The sequence below is a fragment of the Lutra lutra genome, chromosome 2 (genome assembly GCF_902655055.1).
Source record: "Lutra lutra chromosome 2, mLutLut1.2, whole genome shotgun sequence".
In the NCBI taxonomy this organism is placed as follows: domain Eukaryota; kingdom Metazoa; phylum Chordata; class Mammalia; order Carnivora; family Mustelidae; genus Lutra; species Lutra lutra.
In genome coordinates, this window is record NC_062279.1 from 204,880,950 (window position 1) to 204,897,102 (window position 16,153).

Consider the following 16,153-nt stretch of genomic DNA (forward strand, 5'->3'; position numbering starts at 1 on the left):
AGCTGTTTGTCCCTCTTTTGCTCAGCTTCTTTATTCTCTGTCATTTGGTCTTCTATATTGCTAATTCTTTCTTCTGCCTCATTTATCCTAGCAGTGAGAGCCTCCATTTTTGATTGCACCTCATTAATAGCTTTTTTGATTTCAACTTGGTTAGATTTTAGTTCTTTTATTTCTCCAGAAAGGGCTTTTATATCTCCCGAGAGGGTTGCTTTAATATCTTCCATGCCTTTTTCAAGCCCGGCTAGAACCTTGAGAATCATCATTCTGAACTCTATATCTGACATATTACCAATGTCTGTATTGATTAGGTCCCGAGCCTTTGGTACTGCCTCTTGTTCTTTTTTTTGTGGTGAATTTTTCCGCCTTGTCATTTTGTCCAGATAAGAGTTTATGAAGGAGCAAGTAAAATACTAAAAGGGTGGCAACAACCCCAGGAAAATATGCTTTAGCCAAATCAGAAGAGATCCTGAATTGTGAGGGGGGAGAAAGGGGATAAAAAGGGGTTCAGAAAGAAAGAAAAAAAAAAACTATTAAAAAAAAGAAAGCCGATAAAGAAAAAATATAAAAAGAGGAAAAAAAATATATATATTAGATAAACTATTTAAAAAACGTTAAAAAAAAGAAAATGGTAAAAGTTAAAAAAAATTTAGCAGAAGAAGAGAAAAAGAAAAAAAAAATGAAAAAGAAAAAAAAATTAAATTAACTGCAAGGCTAAAAAATCATGGGGAGAAAGCCATGAGTTCCGTGCTTTGCTTTCTTCTCCTCTGGAATTCCGCCGTTCTCCTTGGTAGGTGAACTTGGTCCTGGCTGGGTTTCCCGTAGATCTTCTGGGGGAGGGGCCCGTTGTAGTGATTCTCAAGCCCCAGGTGGAGTTGCACCGCCCTTACCCGGGGCCGCGCTGAGTCATCCGCTCGGCTTCGCTTTCGGGAGCTTTTGTTCCCTGAGCGCTTTCCGTAGAGTCCAGAGGACGGGAATAAAGATGGCGGCCTCCCGGTGTCCGGCCAGGAGGAGCCGAGAGCCCGGGGCCCCCACTCCTCAGTGCGCCCTCAGAGAACAGCGCCAAATGACTCCTGTCACCCTGGCCTCCGGCTGCGCTCCGAGCTGACCGAGCCTGCGACCGGTCCAAGGCAACCCTGAGCTGAGAGTCACTCCTTGGCTCTGTCTCTGCAGCCGGCTTCCCCGTTCTAATACCGGTAAGCTCTGCGACACGCAGACACCCCCTATCCTTCTGCGACCCTGCGGGACCTGAGGCCGCGCTGACCCCGCCTGGGCTTCACCCCAGTTAAGCCTCTGGAGCGATGTCCCTCAGCAGAACAGACTTTTAAAAGTCCTGATTTTGCTCCGTTGCTCCGCCGCTCGCCGGGAGCCGGCCCCTCCCCCCGCGGTCTATCTTCCCGTCGCTTTGGATTCACTTCTCCGCCAGTCCTACCCCGCAGAAAGTGGTTGACTTTCTGTTTCTGGAATTGCTGTTCTTCTTCTCTTTAATCTCCCGTTGGATTTGTAGGTGTTTGCAATCTTTAGATAAGCTATTTAGCTGATCTCCCGCTACCCGAAGTAGTCTCAGCCTGCTACTTCTCCGCCATCTTGACTCCTCCTGGATGGAAGATCTAAATGTAAGACAGGAATCCATCAAAATCCCTACGGTGAATATAGGCAGCGACCTCTTCAACCCCAGACAGCCCAGGTTTTGAGTCCTGCTCCGTCTCCTCTAACACCATGGTCTTCACTCAGTCTCTTTACTTCTCGGGACCCTGGGCCCATCTCTGACTGAGAAATGTGTCTTTCCTCTTGGGCCTTTCTTTGCTTTGGCACCCTAGTACTAATATTGATATAAATAAACCCAATCCCTTCGTTAGCTTCCACAAACAATCCATTCACAGGGAGCATATAATGATCTTTAAAAAATCCTGACTCTGGGGGCGCCTGGGTGGCTCAGTGGGTTAAGCCACTGCCTTCAGCTCGGGTCATGATCTCGGAGTCCTGGGATCGAGCCCCGCATTGGGCTCTCTGCTCTCTCGGGGAGCCTGCTTCCTCCTCTCTCTCTGCCTGCCTCTCTGCCTGCTTGTGATCTCTCTGTCAAAAAAAAAAAAAAAAAAAAAATCCTGACTCTGGATTCATAATGACCACAGAAAGACACTTTGCTGAACAGAGTGCTCACACTCTCACTTGGAAAACCTCCATTCGATTGATCTCTCCTCTTCCCTCCCAGTCCTCAGTCATTGTCTCCCTCTTCAACTTGCCCCAAGAGTGCATTCAGCCCCATTTTCCTTCCCCTTTTCTTCTTTATTATCTGGAGAAAGGTGCTTCTTCTGCAACAGGTGCAAAACTATAGCTCTCTTCTTTGTAACAACTGGCTTATCAATGGCTGCCTTATTTCTCTCTCCTTAGAAGCAATTCTTTTATCAGCTACAAGGAAGATAAATTTTTCTCTGATTATTGTTATTATTGAACTTCTTAACCTTTAGAATTCCATCAATGAGTCTATTCTTAGAAAGACACTGTATTGGATATTTTCCATTTGCTCTTCCAAATCTCTCCCCACTCTGCTCTGTGTGTGGGGAAGTTGACCCATGTAGATGGCATCAAGGGCCCCCTTGCCCTGTGGCTTTTGGTGGTTTGGCTAGTGAGAGGCAATAGCAGGGGATTGGAGTTTGGAAAGAGAGAGACTTTAGGGCATTTACTCTCTCAGCTACCATCGTGCCAGGTCACTGTGTGTTGGATACATCCTCTACAGAAGACTACTACAGAGCTTATCACTTATCCATTGATCCTTCCCTGCAGTGACTCTTCTGGCTTCTGGGAGGTACTTTCTCTCCTTGTAATTTCAGGCCTAGAGAGGGTCCCAGCTCCTGCTGTAGCTGGCCCCAGGGATGCTTCATTTTTTCTTATGGTTTTCCTTCACCTTGTCTACGCCGTTATTAATGGCGAGCTTATTAAACTCCTCTCAATCATATTATCTGAGTTTGCTATTTATTTCTAGATTCAGCATCCTGGACATTTATCTACAGTTTCATTCCTTCATTCCCTCAAAAATCATGGCCAGGAACTATTCTAGGGGCTGGGTCATAAAAGTGAGTAGGAAGACATATTTCCCATGAGCTCAATTTTGATGAAGGAAAGAGACAAGTGAGCAGATGGTAACAATGGAATTGTAATGAGAAGTGTATTAGCTTCTTTTTTTCTTTCTTTGAGAGAATATGAGGGAGGTTCTTAACTTACTTTGGGGAGTCTGATAGAGAAATGCTTTCTGAAAAACACAAAGCTTGTGTCAGTCCTTGAAGGACGTGTGGGAATTAGCCGGATGGATGGGGAGGATGAAAAAGGGAGGATGTACTAGAGGATGGAACAGTATGGGGAAAATGCTAGAAGGAGGACCGGTCAAAGGGGACAGAGTAGAGGTAGCACTTGAGTGATGGAAGACTGGATCAGTCAGTAAATGACCTCTCTTTACACTCTTAACAATGGAGAACAAAGTGAGGGTTGATGGAGGAGGTGGGTGAGGGGATGGCATGGATGGGTGAAGGGTATTGAGGAGGGCACTTTTTGTGGTGGGCCCTGACTGTTGTATGTAAGTGATGAATCACTGAATTCTACTCCAGTAGAATGTATTGTGCTATAGGTTAAGTCAATATAATTTTTAAAAAAAATGACCTCTCTCTCTCCTTCCTCTCTCCCTTCTCTCTTTTTTGTTTGTTTGTTTGTTTTTTACTAAGCAAGAATTTTGTCTTTATCCTGAACATGATGGGGAGCCAGAGAAGGGTTAGTTCTAGAAAGACCTCTCTGGATGTAGTGTGGAGAATGGTCTAGAGGGTGGTACCTTGAAGGTAGTGAAAACAGCAGGAAGAGTAGAGAAAAGGAATAGGTGAGAAATAAGGGCCTTAGCTACAGTCGTGGCAGGATGGATGCTCAGGTAGGAGGACTCAAGAGAAAGTCTACGTGGGTGGGCTTTTTACTACACTGGCAGTGGCTTTCTCATTTCACACAGGGGACATAGAAATATAGGCATGACGAGGACTGGAAAGTTCTAAGCCTGTTCATTATATTCTAAATTAGGTTTGCACATTCTGAAAGTTCAATATCATATGAACGCTGTGAAAGATCAAATAATACTATGATGTATCTGTATCTGTAATACCATCAGCCCCAACCAAGTAATGAGTTATAGAGCAACAAATCCAAGCTTCCAAAGGGCAGACCACCAACACAGAGAGTTCTTCTGTGCTGGTAGGGATGGTGGCCACCTTCCAACACCTGTTCCCTGGCTGCCTTTGTTCTTCAAAGAACAGGCACAGGATCCAAGCAGTCATCAGAATGCAGTGAGAGCGCCAATTAGTTCTGGTGAACCACCTACTGGAATCAGTCCAGCTGAGAATGAGTTAGGAAAACTGAAACTGGGATTGTTCTTTGCACAAACCCTGTTTCCGCCTTCACCAGTTCAGACTTTGGCAGAGAGAAAGAAGACAGAAAAGAAGGAGGTTGAGTAGGGTCTGGATTCTGTAGCAGTTCACCTTGGTTCAAAAGTAACAGAATTGAAATGAAGCTGTTGAAATAAAAGTTGGAGTGCTTTTCCTGCACCTAGTCTCTCTGTGTCTGTCCCTAAGGATGGCTCCTGTGATGGAAAGAACATTTTCATCTTTATTCTCTTGTGGGCATGAGGGATGTTGCATTGGAAAAAGGGATCATAGGGCCATGACAAGTTGTTACTGGCTTTGCCCTTCAAATACGCTCTCTTGACAACTTCAGCTGTGTAACTTAGTGCTGAAGAGCAGGGCCTTATAAGTCGAACGGTTGGGGTTTAAACCCTGGCTCGGACTCTTGCAGCTGTGTAACTTGGGGAAGTTGCTTAATCCTTCTGAACCTGAATTTTCTCATTCATAAACGACAATGTCAATATTTAGCTCAAGGGGGTCAAGGGTGAATTAAATGAGTCAGAGTAGAGATTACTTGGCCCAGAGCAAGAACTCAAGGGGTGGTAACTTCTACCATTCGAACAGTAAATGGGAGATGAAGTTGCCAAATTAAGAGCCCAAGCCGGGCCTTCATTTTGTGGTTGCCCTCTGCTTAGGCTGGGAAGCAGTGGAAGCCTTGAAGAACGTTGCCTCAGGCTTGGGCTGGCTTTCACCTTGAAGAAGGATGATTCAGTGTGGAATGCTGGCGGGCTCCTCCACAGTGAGGATTCTCATGGGTCTAGTTTTGAACTGGACTATCTGGTATTTGAGTTTTCTGTCCAGGAAATCTACTGAGAAAACACTGAGATAAGCGTGTGGTGAGAGAGCTTCTCTAATTTGGTAAGCTGTACTTTTACAATGTTTACATGACTTAGAAAAATGTTCTCACCGACTGCTGGGCCTCCCCCTCCAATTGTGTCTTAGCCATGAACTTGGTATCAGTCCCAATTCATACCTGCATTATTTATACCTTTGCAGTGCCACAGGAGAACCGACATTTCTCTCTTTGGAAGGTACCTCTTGGACTTCTCAGCATGCCATGTCCTCTTTCTTCTTCCTTCCTTTCTGATAACAGAGAGGCAATACAGTGTGCTGCCTGAAAGCAAGGATTCTAAAGCCCGGCCGCTTGGGTTTGAATCAAGCTCCATCACTTACAGGCTATGTTGCCTGGGGCCAATTATTCATCCTCCGATGGCTCAGATTCCCCATGTGGAACAGAAAGACGCGTAATAGGATTGTTGTGAGCATAAAATGAATCAGTACGTACTGGAGGTAGAACAGATCTGGATAAGGTAAGTGCTGTATGTGTATCATGAACTACCCGAGATGTTTTTTGTACGTATTATTAATCAACCCTCACAAGAATCTTATAAGTAAGCACGAGTTATTCCCATTTCACAGGTGAGCAGCTGAAGCTTACAGAGGTTAACTAGTGTGAGAGCACAATGCTAGTAAACAGAGAAGTAAATCTAGTAGAGAATTAAACCCAGGTTTGTCTGCCTACTTTCTAAGTCCATGTTCTTTTTTTTTTTTTAAAGATTTTATTTATTTATTTATTTATTTATTTATTTATTTATGAGAGAGAGAGCACGCGCGAGCGTGCACGCCAGTGCGTACACAATCAGGGAAAGCAGCAGGCAGAGGGAGAAGCAGACTCCCTCCTGACCAGGGAGCCCGATGTGGGACTAGATCCCAGGACCCCAGGATCAAGACCCAAGCCAAAGGCAGATGCCCAGCTGACTGACCCACTCAGGTGTCCCCAAGGGTCTGGGGGACATGTTTTCAACTACTAATTACCCTGTCTCCCAGAGTAGGTGCTATGCTTTGTTTTTGGATTTCAGTGTTGTTTTTTATTATTTATTTATTTTTTTAATTTTTATTTATTTATTTATTTGAGAGAGAGATAGCTAGAGAGAGCACAAACAGGGGGGAGGGGAAGAGGGAAAGGGAGAAGCAGACTCCGCACTGAGCATGGAGCCCCACACAGGGCTTGATCCCAGGATCCTGGGATCATAACCTGAGCTGAAGGCAGACATTGAACTGACTGAGCTACCCAGGTGCCCCTAGTGTTGTGTTCTTTCTTTTTTAAATTCACTTAGCCAGCATATAGTACATCATTAGTTTTTGATGTGGTGTTCAGTGATTCAGTAATTGTGTATAACACCCAACGGACATTATGTGTCCTCCTTAATGCCCATCACCTAATTACCCCATCCTCCCACCACCTCCCCTTTCACAACCCTCAGTTTATTTCCTGGAATTAAGTCTGTCATGGTTTGTCTCCCTCTCTGATTTCTTCCCGTTCAGTTTTCCCTCCCTTCCCCTATGATCCTCTGCACTATTTCTTATATTCCATGTATGAGTGAAATCATATGATAATTGCCCTTCTCTGATGTGTTGTTTTGTAAAAACACATTCTTCTCCAGCGTATTTGGCAATCTCGATGTGACCAGGCTACCTGAGAAGAGAATCTCTCTCCTGACTATGGATACATGAACGCTCAGAATGAAAATGGATGACTAGAATTAGCAAATTCTCAGAAAGCACTGGTAGCAATCACAGGAATAAATAAGTCAATTTGTTTCTAGTTATTCACTGACTTACTGCCTTAGACTTGGATATATCCCAGCTCGATTCCAGCTGGCCTGTTAGCCTCTAGCCTTATCCCATCCTTCGAACAGCTTTGGGATTCATCTAAATTTTCAAACTTTTGCTCTAAATCTCCTAAACATGGAAAAGTGCTTCTAGCAAGTCTAGGGGAGGCATAGTTTAAAGCAGTCTGCTATCTATAAGCATAAGATTTCTTTGAAGACTTGCATTTTATCTTAAAAATCCATGTGGATTTTGCTTATCTCCTTTTCTTATCTTTTCTTTCAAATAAATGTTTCATTTATGAATAATTTTAGATTCACAGAAAAGTCGCACGGACAGTTAAAGAAACTTCCTAATTCCCTTACCCAGTTTTCCCCTCATGTTCACATCTTATATAGTCATGGTGCATTTGCCAAAACTAATAGATCAACATTTATACATTGTATGCACCAAACTCCAAACTTTATTTGGATTTCCCCAATTTTTCCACTAATATACTTTTCTCTTCCTGGGTCCTACCCAGGGTACCATGTTGTATTTAGTTGTCATATCTCCTTAGTCTCTTCCAGTCTGTGAAGTTTTTCAGTCTTTCCTTATTTTTCATGGCCTTGATTAAACTGTTTTGAGGGTACGTGTCAGTTTTGTGGGCTGTCCCTTAATTTGGTTTTGTCTGATGTTTTTCTCATGATTATATTGGGGTTATGGGTTTTGAGGAAGAATACCATGGGACGTAGTGCTCTTCTCTTTATATTGAAGGGTATTTAACAGCAACGTGAGTTATCAGTGAGGATGTTAACCTGGATCACTTGGTTAAGTTAAGCCAAACACTACCAGGTTTCTTCACTATAAAATTATTTTTTTTAAGTTTTTTTTTAAATTACACTTAGCTAACATAGAGTGTGATATTAGTTTCAGGTGTATGTAAAATGATTATTTTTTCCTTTCCCTACTCTGTTCTTAGGAACCTGAGTCACTAAGCTCGGCCCACACTCACAGGGAGGGGAATTAAACTCCACTTCCTGTATTGGGGAATATGGACATATATTATTTCAAATTATTCTGTAGGGAAGATTTATCTCCTCTCCTCTATTTATTAATTAAGTCATTTATTTACGCCAGTTTGGCTCATTAGTGTCTAAACATACTACTTCCTACTTCCAAATCTGAATGGAATTAACTTTTCAGAAACGTGTATCCTGAGGATTCTGAGAAACACAGACAAAACCCAGAAAAACAGACAAGCCCTACTAGTCACTTCTTTGCTTCCTCTGAATCATAGGCTTTAATGATAGTTGTGAATGAAAGAATAAATGAATGACACAGGTGAGCATGATCATTAGTGCTGTCTCAGGGTTAGGATGTTTGACTCCAACACCAGTGTGTGACCAAAGAGCTATTCATATATTCTTCCTTTCTTTCTTTCCTTTCCTTCCTTCCTTCTTTCTTTCTTTCTTTCTCCTTTCTTTCTTGTTTCTTCTTCTTCATCCCCTTCCTCCTCCCCTTCCCCTTCCACCTCCCCCCCGCTCCTTCTTCTCCTCCTTCTCCTTCTTCTTCAACAAAGAATCACCTTCATTGAACACCTGGGGTCAGTTTCTCTATTTGTCCTTCCCGGAATCTTGGCTGGTGTGAGGAATGGAATTGTTGTCTGGCACAGAGTGGAAGAGATCTTATTGATGTCGTAGAGGCCAACCATGGAGAAGGTGAGGCAGAGGGCAATGCATACTTGGTGGGTGAGGCCAGATGCAAGGAGAGCCAACAGGAGACAGGGAAGAATCTCGGGGAAGATCTTTGCTTGGAATCCTTTGCCAAAGACAACATTCTCAAGATTCCTGGTGGCGTGAGAGAGAAGACTAAAAGGCTGGAGCCCAGCAGGTACCCCTTGATGGTGAGCCACTGCGTGCAGGCCAGCTGGAGGTGATACACGTGCATCCCGAGGAAGAGCAGCAGGGACAGGAGCGGGGAGAGCGCCAGTGGGCTGCTTGTACCCACAGCCATCACGCCCTGCCCTTGGGGGCCATCATGCCCTGCCATTGGGCCCTATCGTTGAATTGGGCCAAGAAAGAGGGGAGCCCAACTGGAGCAGTTGTGCGTGTATGTTACCACTTCCTATTTCTCCTTTTGATATTCCTTAAGACACACTCAACATGTTTTATTCATTTTTAAAGACTTATTTATTTTTGAAAGAGAGAGAGAGAGAGAGAGAGACAGAACATGCACACACAGGGGTGGGGCGTAGGGGATAGGGACAAAGGGAGTGAAAAACTCAACCAGACTTCACACTGAGCTTGGAGCCCCATGGGGACTCACTCTCACAACCCCTAGCTCATGACCTGAGCTTGAAACCAAGAGTGGACCCCTAACCACTGTGCCACCCCTAAAATTCTTTTATATTAAGACTAAGTGCTAGAGGAGGAGCTGATTGAGCCATTTTTCAAAGGTGACTCTAAATTACTCCTTTACAAGGTCTTCAATCACTCAGCAGGCTTTGCAATGCAGTAAAAAACAAAAACGGAAACAAAGAGGCAGGGTAGTGCCTCTTTAAAATAGGAAACCCAATGAGAAGACTCGGGCTTCTGGGCATCTGGAGGCCAATTTTTTTTTCACAGGCCTGAAATCCTGGACCAATTGCAGAGTGGCGGTAGGTCCTGGGTGTTCTCATTGCTCTGCACCCAAGATGAAGGCGGGGCTTTGACTATAAAAAAAAAAAAAAAAAAAAAGGGAGGCTGGTGACATCGTTTCTTGCTCCTCTGCTGTAGGGTGTTAACGGTGGTTAGTGAGCGAGTGTGAAATTTTACAGTCCTCCTAGTAGCTGGTTAGGAGGGGGTGAGTGGGAAGAATCAAACTTTTTCTAGATCTTAAGGGAAATCGGGGGCAGCTTACTTTAGAAATGAAAGGCGAATGAAGAAAAAAGACAAGGGAATCTCAAGCAAACAAAACAAAACCAGCTGTTTGCAGACAAATTATCTCCTAGGAGGCTATGGTCACTTCCTGAAGTCATTTTATCAGGCCTGTCTTCTTTGAAATACAGATGGAGGAGAAACTTTTCTAACTATTGGGGTTCCTAAAGGGAGTTCTTGGAGGAACAACATTGAAACTTCCAGTTTTCTTCTCTCATGCTCAAATCTCACTTAGAAGTCATCCTGCTTTTAATTGGCTTCTCTTTAACCTCCAGCTTAGAAGATGTTTCAGCAAAATCACTCTTCCAGCTACCTTAGTGCAGTTGTATAACCTTCTAAGAGTACATGGTTCCTATCCTTGAGGCAAATGAGCTAATTTTGGTTTCCTCACATAAATTTTTTAAATGTTTTTTCTAGCCTTCATCTGGAGTTGTAAAGTCTTGGTTGGAAACTCCTGTCTAAAGTAATGGCAGAAAAAAATAATGGCAGAAAAAAATAATGGCAGAAAGTGAGGGAAAACTACTACTTTCATTTTGGAGACTAAAAGTTAGACCAAGCTTAGCTGAAAATTAAGGGCAGAAAATGTACAGTACTTTTGAATTTCATTTCTTCGAGAGGAGGAAGTATCTTTAGTGATAAGTAATAAAGGACTAAAGTGAATGTCAAGCATCATGTGGCTTTTGAGTCTTTTTTCCAGGGAGTTAAGGTTTTTAGCCACAGTCCTTTAGGAAGCAGTTGTCTGACCTGAAAAGGATAAAAAGAAAACAAACAAACAAACAAACAAACAAACCTGTGGGCTGTGGGCTGAAACTCCCCTACTTGAATGTACAGTTGAGGGGGAAATGTATTACCTCACCTTGGACTCCTCCTTAATTTCAGAATTGTTTATCTGAGAGAAGTTTCCTGATGAGTAAATGGTTAGAACCCTTTGCAGTGGGGGATAATGAGGAAACAAGCTGTTTAGATGGTTATCCAGAGCACTGTGAGAATTGAGGCTTCCCTGACCTTATGGAGGAACAGTGTTGTCCTAGAGAAAGGGGATAATGTGGCATCTTTGTAAGAGATTGATCAAGAGTATCCTATGTGATGGATATATTGACTGTGATCTCCTAAGTGCTACATAGCAAACTGTATTGCCGTTTGTGTTCAGCCATATAAAGTGTTCTCTTGTAAAAATCACACTATACCTAAACACCTAGGTCTACTTGCTTTGAGAAAAACCTGGAAAAATGGGGGAAAAAGCCCAAGGATACACAACTTTGTCTACCCTCATCCCAATGAGTGGGGAGTTAATTCTGTTAATGCTGTACTCATGAAGGAACTGAGCTCAAGAGCAAAGCTCTTGCCGTATAGATCTTGTGCTCAGGACGTGTATAGTTCTGGGCAAGCCATCTGCTTGATGCGGAATCCCTCAACAGATGAGATCGGGGATCTGGAGTCTCAGCCTTTCCAAAGGACACTGCTAGTTAATGGTTACAGTTAGAACTGGGTTGTTGGGTCTGTGTGGGGAAGGGACTCCAGCAAGAGGAAGCCCAGGGGTAGCAGGGAGTGGCTTAGCTTCTTCATGGCTCCCAACACGGAAAACCAATTTTCTTATTACTCATCCTGCAAAGTTCTCACCAGTAACTGTCTCTTTACTGATAGCAAAGTTTCTCTGCTTCTAATAATTCCAGAAGCTGGTATATTAGTGATTTAATGGTCAATCAAGAATTCACTTAAATATAAGTGAAATTGAAGATAAAGTGCATGGTATATTTTGTCCACTAGCCCTCTTCCCATTTCTGTAAACCTCATTAACTACACAGGCCAAAGGAAATAACAAAAAGCAAACCATATTCCCAACTCCAAATTGACAAAATACTTAAGTGGATAACTGGACAAAATACTGGCCCCTCAATGGAAACCCGGAGACCCTGAAAATTAAGCTTTTCTTACCTTAGAAGTGCTGGACAAAACCATTGATTCCTACTGTTGGACTAATTAAGGACTCAACTGCAGATGAGTCCCATGAAGCTGCTGTCTCTATGTTGGTGTTACTGTAGGGGCTTCTGGGGCCTCATGGCTCTAGTTATCAAACGAGGGTATGATGAGAGGTGGGTTAGGAGACCACCCTGTAGCTAAGACCATAATTAGGGACGGGAGAGAAGAGGTTGAATGCCGTCAAGCTTTTTAAATGTCAAACTTCTTTTAGAACAAAACCTGTAGTAGTGCAGGATTCTCTGCCGCCAGTCGGAATTTAGTCATGACTTAGGGCAAGTCCTCTCTGTGGATACCTCTGAGCTTTGGCCCAATGTGCCATCTGTCTGCTTTCTGGCCTATTGACCTTGTCAGCCCAGACCTCTTACGTTTTCTCCTAAAACTTGTCTGAGATTTAGCTCTTCGTAACTCAAACCCTAACAAGCTCTCAGGGTGGCATTAATAGAAATGATTCTGTTGTGTCAAGACCATTTTTGGGTTCAACTCCTTTCTTAGGTTTCGGCTTAGTATCTAGTGTTTACCTAGCACTGCTCAAAACCAGAGTTCACTGCTACTTTCCCAGGAGACTGGTTGTTCGCTGGATCTTATTTCTTAGCACCAAATTTTAAAGTGTCCATAGTCAAAGACCAATCTCCTTGCCTTAATTGTAGTCAGCCACTGAGATAAGTACTCAGCAAATGGAGTAGCAAAACTCAAAGGCAAGAGAATACAATTATAAACTGTAACCAGGTGAACCAAAACCTGTGCCTCTAGAAGCTGTAAGTTCTCAATGGTTTTGTTAATGGTAGTGCTCTGAATATCGAGACCATTTCCCACGATAAATCTACATGTACGTGAGGCAATATTAGACATCCTAATTCCAGTCAGTGGGCTTTAAGCCTTTTTTTTTTTCTTTTTAACCTTGATTCATAGCAAAGAAAAGCCTGCTTCAGGAGCAGCAGGGGAAAATATATACTTTACCCAGCTTGCTGCCTCAGTTGGCCCAGAGAATAGCCAAGGTTATTGGGGAGCATAGTTGGAAATGTTTAAATACGATACTTAGGCTTGTTGAACTCACCTATTTTATTTTTTTTTTAATCTCTTCCTATTAAGACACCTCAAGCTTGAAGCTGTGACTACAGCATTAACTTCTCCAAATTCTCAGGGTCTGTCTAGGGAAACTCCATTTCTAGGCCTAATCTCCTTTCTTCCTCTGGCAGACTTTTGAGTTTGAGTAGAAATGATCTCACTCTGGGTCTTCAGGCTTCTGGGATGTGTGTGTCAGTGTTAACTTTGAGGTCTTCAATGGAGACAGAGTTGGAGAAAAAGCTCAAAAGGAAACTGCGGCCTTCATTATGGGTCTGAGTACTTTGATGCATAAAGCAATTTGCTCACATAACGGCCTTTTCACAAACCTGATTCTGCTAAACTCCAAAGACTGGCCTTTTTTCCTCTTCCTGCAGAAGCCTGTGGGTGTGACCTATGGTGGTTAGAAGGTCAGTCTTCCCTCCCCCACCTCCCAAACCAGAGCCATGGTTATGAGACTGGTGACTGCAACAAGTGACTGGCTGCGAGCAAACAACGCTTCTCTGAAGATTGTGTGGAGCAAACAACGCTTCTCTGAAGATTGTGTGTTGAGTGAGATTAGTCTATAGGCAGGGAGATTGAATACCACTGTGCTGAGCACACTCTGGTAAGGGAGCCTTGCCCTTTGGGAAACTATAGAACAGCTTAAGGAGGAACACAAACACCCAGCTATGGCTCAAGGTGCTTAATCCATTGCAAAACAAACTCCGAGGAAGAGGGTGAGGGAAAGCATGCTGGCAATCAGAACCAACTTTGAAGTCTGGCTGTTATTCTCTGAATTAAAGTGTTGTAGACTTCATCTTTAGCTTAAACTTCTCATTACAATAAAAGCCACGATGACCTTATTTAAAACTTGATGTCTAATCCAGGCACAATCTTACTCAACTGGGTGATAGAAGGGTCTTTTGAAGAACTGAAGTATGGAGTGAAGGGAATGACGCTTCACTGCAGTGTCAGGAAAGCCCCCGAGCTGACCACAAAATGTAGTCTCACTTCCGCAGTGGTCTGATGTGATGGTCTGATGGAAGCAAGGTCATGTTTGAGCTGAAGGAGAAGCTTGGAAAAGCCCAAGGTGGTTTTTGGTCTGTGCTATCACTGGTGAGGTTTCTGAAGCATTGAGAGAACTGAGGGGTGTTTATATTGGAGGTAACAGACTAAAGGACAAAGAATAACTGTCAAGACACCTGATGTGGTGGGGAGGGAGAAGATGGGTAGGTGACCCTTGTTTCATCTAGTCCCTGGAATTCAGCTAGATAACTTTCAAATCATTCTGAACACCTGTGATTCAACCTGAGCTCTAAAAGAATTGCTGCAATTCTATGAATAGAAAAGGGACAACTTGTTTAGGGTAGGAGGAGCAGAGAAGTGAATCTGAGGGGATCTATCAGAAGATAAATCCTGCATGGAGGAAGCCTCCATCAGGCAGTTACCAGAAAATGATACAGCAGTGGAGTGCAAAATTGAAACTTCTGGAAGTCTAAGGGACCTCCCTGCCTGAAAGATGCTCAGGTGAAGTGGGACACAATCCAGGTGGGACAGTGTGTGGTCTCAGGATCCCTGGGGTGACAGAACAGGGGTACCTGAATGTGGCAAAGTTCCCAAGCATTGGTACGGGGAGGCCAGCTGCAATGAGTGAGTTCTGGAGTGGGTTCTCAGTTGTTTGCCATAAGCAGTGAACCATGGCCTAACCAGGAGACCTCACTGCAGGCAGGGGCTGAGCAAGCCACAGAGCTGCAGCAACCCTCCTCCTTCCCATGGGAGGAGTGGCATGGGTGCACAACAGTCTGATGAGTTTGGCACACACAAATGTGATTGACTGCTTTTCCCTGAGGGTGTACTGAAGAGTGGGACTGGTGATCATTCAGCTTCTGGGCTGAAGACTGGGGTGCTGCCATCTTCCCCCCACACCAAATCAGCACAAAAAGTCTTCAGGGAATAAAAGCCACAGAGAGCAACCCAAAGTAGCTTACAATGAGCCTCGCCCCCTGGCAAGGGGTGGTGCAACTCTGCCCACACAAAGACACCTGAGAATCAGTGCAACAGGCCCCTCCTCTAGAAGGCCAGCAGGAACATCAGGTGAATCCCAAGTATGGATCACACAGAACTGAAACTCCTGTGTCAGAGAAAATAGTATAGAGAATTTGAGGGTTATTTTTCTTATGAGTCTTTAGTCTCTCAGTTTAAAATTTTTATTTTCCTTTTCAATGTTTCTTTATCAACTTGTTAAGTCTTCACTTTCATTTTTATACTTAGCTTTCTTTCACTGTAATTCAATTTTATTTTTGTATGTTTTTCTTTACAATTTTGGGATCAAGGGTCTTCTAACATATCCAGATACACCCAGGACCAAGTGTATCACCCTGTTTTGTCCACCTGGGAGATTATATTCTTTCACTTCCTGGTTTTGGGTCTCTTTGGATTTGTCTAGTGTGTACTTCTCTGGGGTTGTTGTTGATCCTTTTGAGTTTGTTCTCTCATCTACTCTCTGGACAAAATGACTAGAAAGAGAAATTCACAAAGAGATAATACTCTCTGCCACAGATTAAATCGATATGGATGGAAGTATGTCAGATGTAGATTCAGAAATAATTATAAAGATACTAGCCAGACTTAAAAAGCATAAAAGACATTAGAGAATCCGTTATTGTAGAAACAAAAGAACTAAAATCTAATCAGGTTGAAATAAAGGCTTTAACTGAGATGTAGTCTAAAATGGATGCTCTAATGCAGAGTAAATGAGGCAGAGAATAGCAACGTAGAAGACAAAATTATGAAAAGGAAGCCGAAGAAAAGAGAAACTAATGGATCATGAGGGGAGGCTTTATGAAATCAGTGATACCATAAGGCAAAACAATATTAGAATTATTGGGGTCCCAGAAGAAAGAGGGACAGAGAAGGTATATTTGAGCAAATCATATTTGAGAACTTCCCTAATGTGGGGAAGGAAACAGGCATTAAAGCCCAGGAGGCACAGAGGAACCCCCCAAATGAACAAAAATGGATCAACACCTCGACATACAATAATGAAGTTTGCAAATGTCAGATAAAGAAAAATCCTTAAGGTGTCCTGAGATAAGAGGTCCTTAACCTACAAGGGTAGAAACATTAGACTGGCAGAAGACCTGTCCAGGGACCTGGCAAGCCAGATAATGCTGGCATAATATATTCAAGGTA

General features: G+C 43.2%; 1 pseudogene; it reads right to left on the bottom strand.

Annotated features, from left to right (window-relative positions):
* Positions 1-8,592: 8,592 nt before the first annotated feature.
* LOC125094199 (keratinocyte-associated protein 2-like) lies at positions 8,593-9,041 on the bottom strand (annotated as a pseudogene).
* Positions 9,042-16,153: the final 7,112 nt, after the last annotated feature.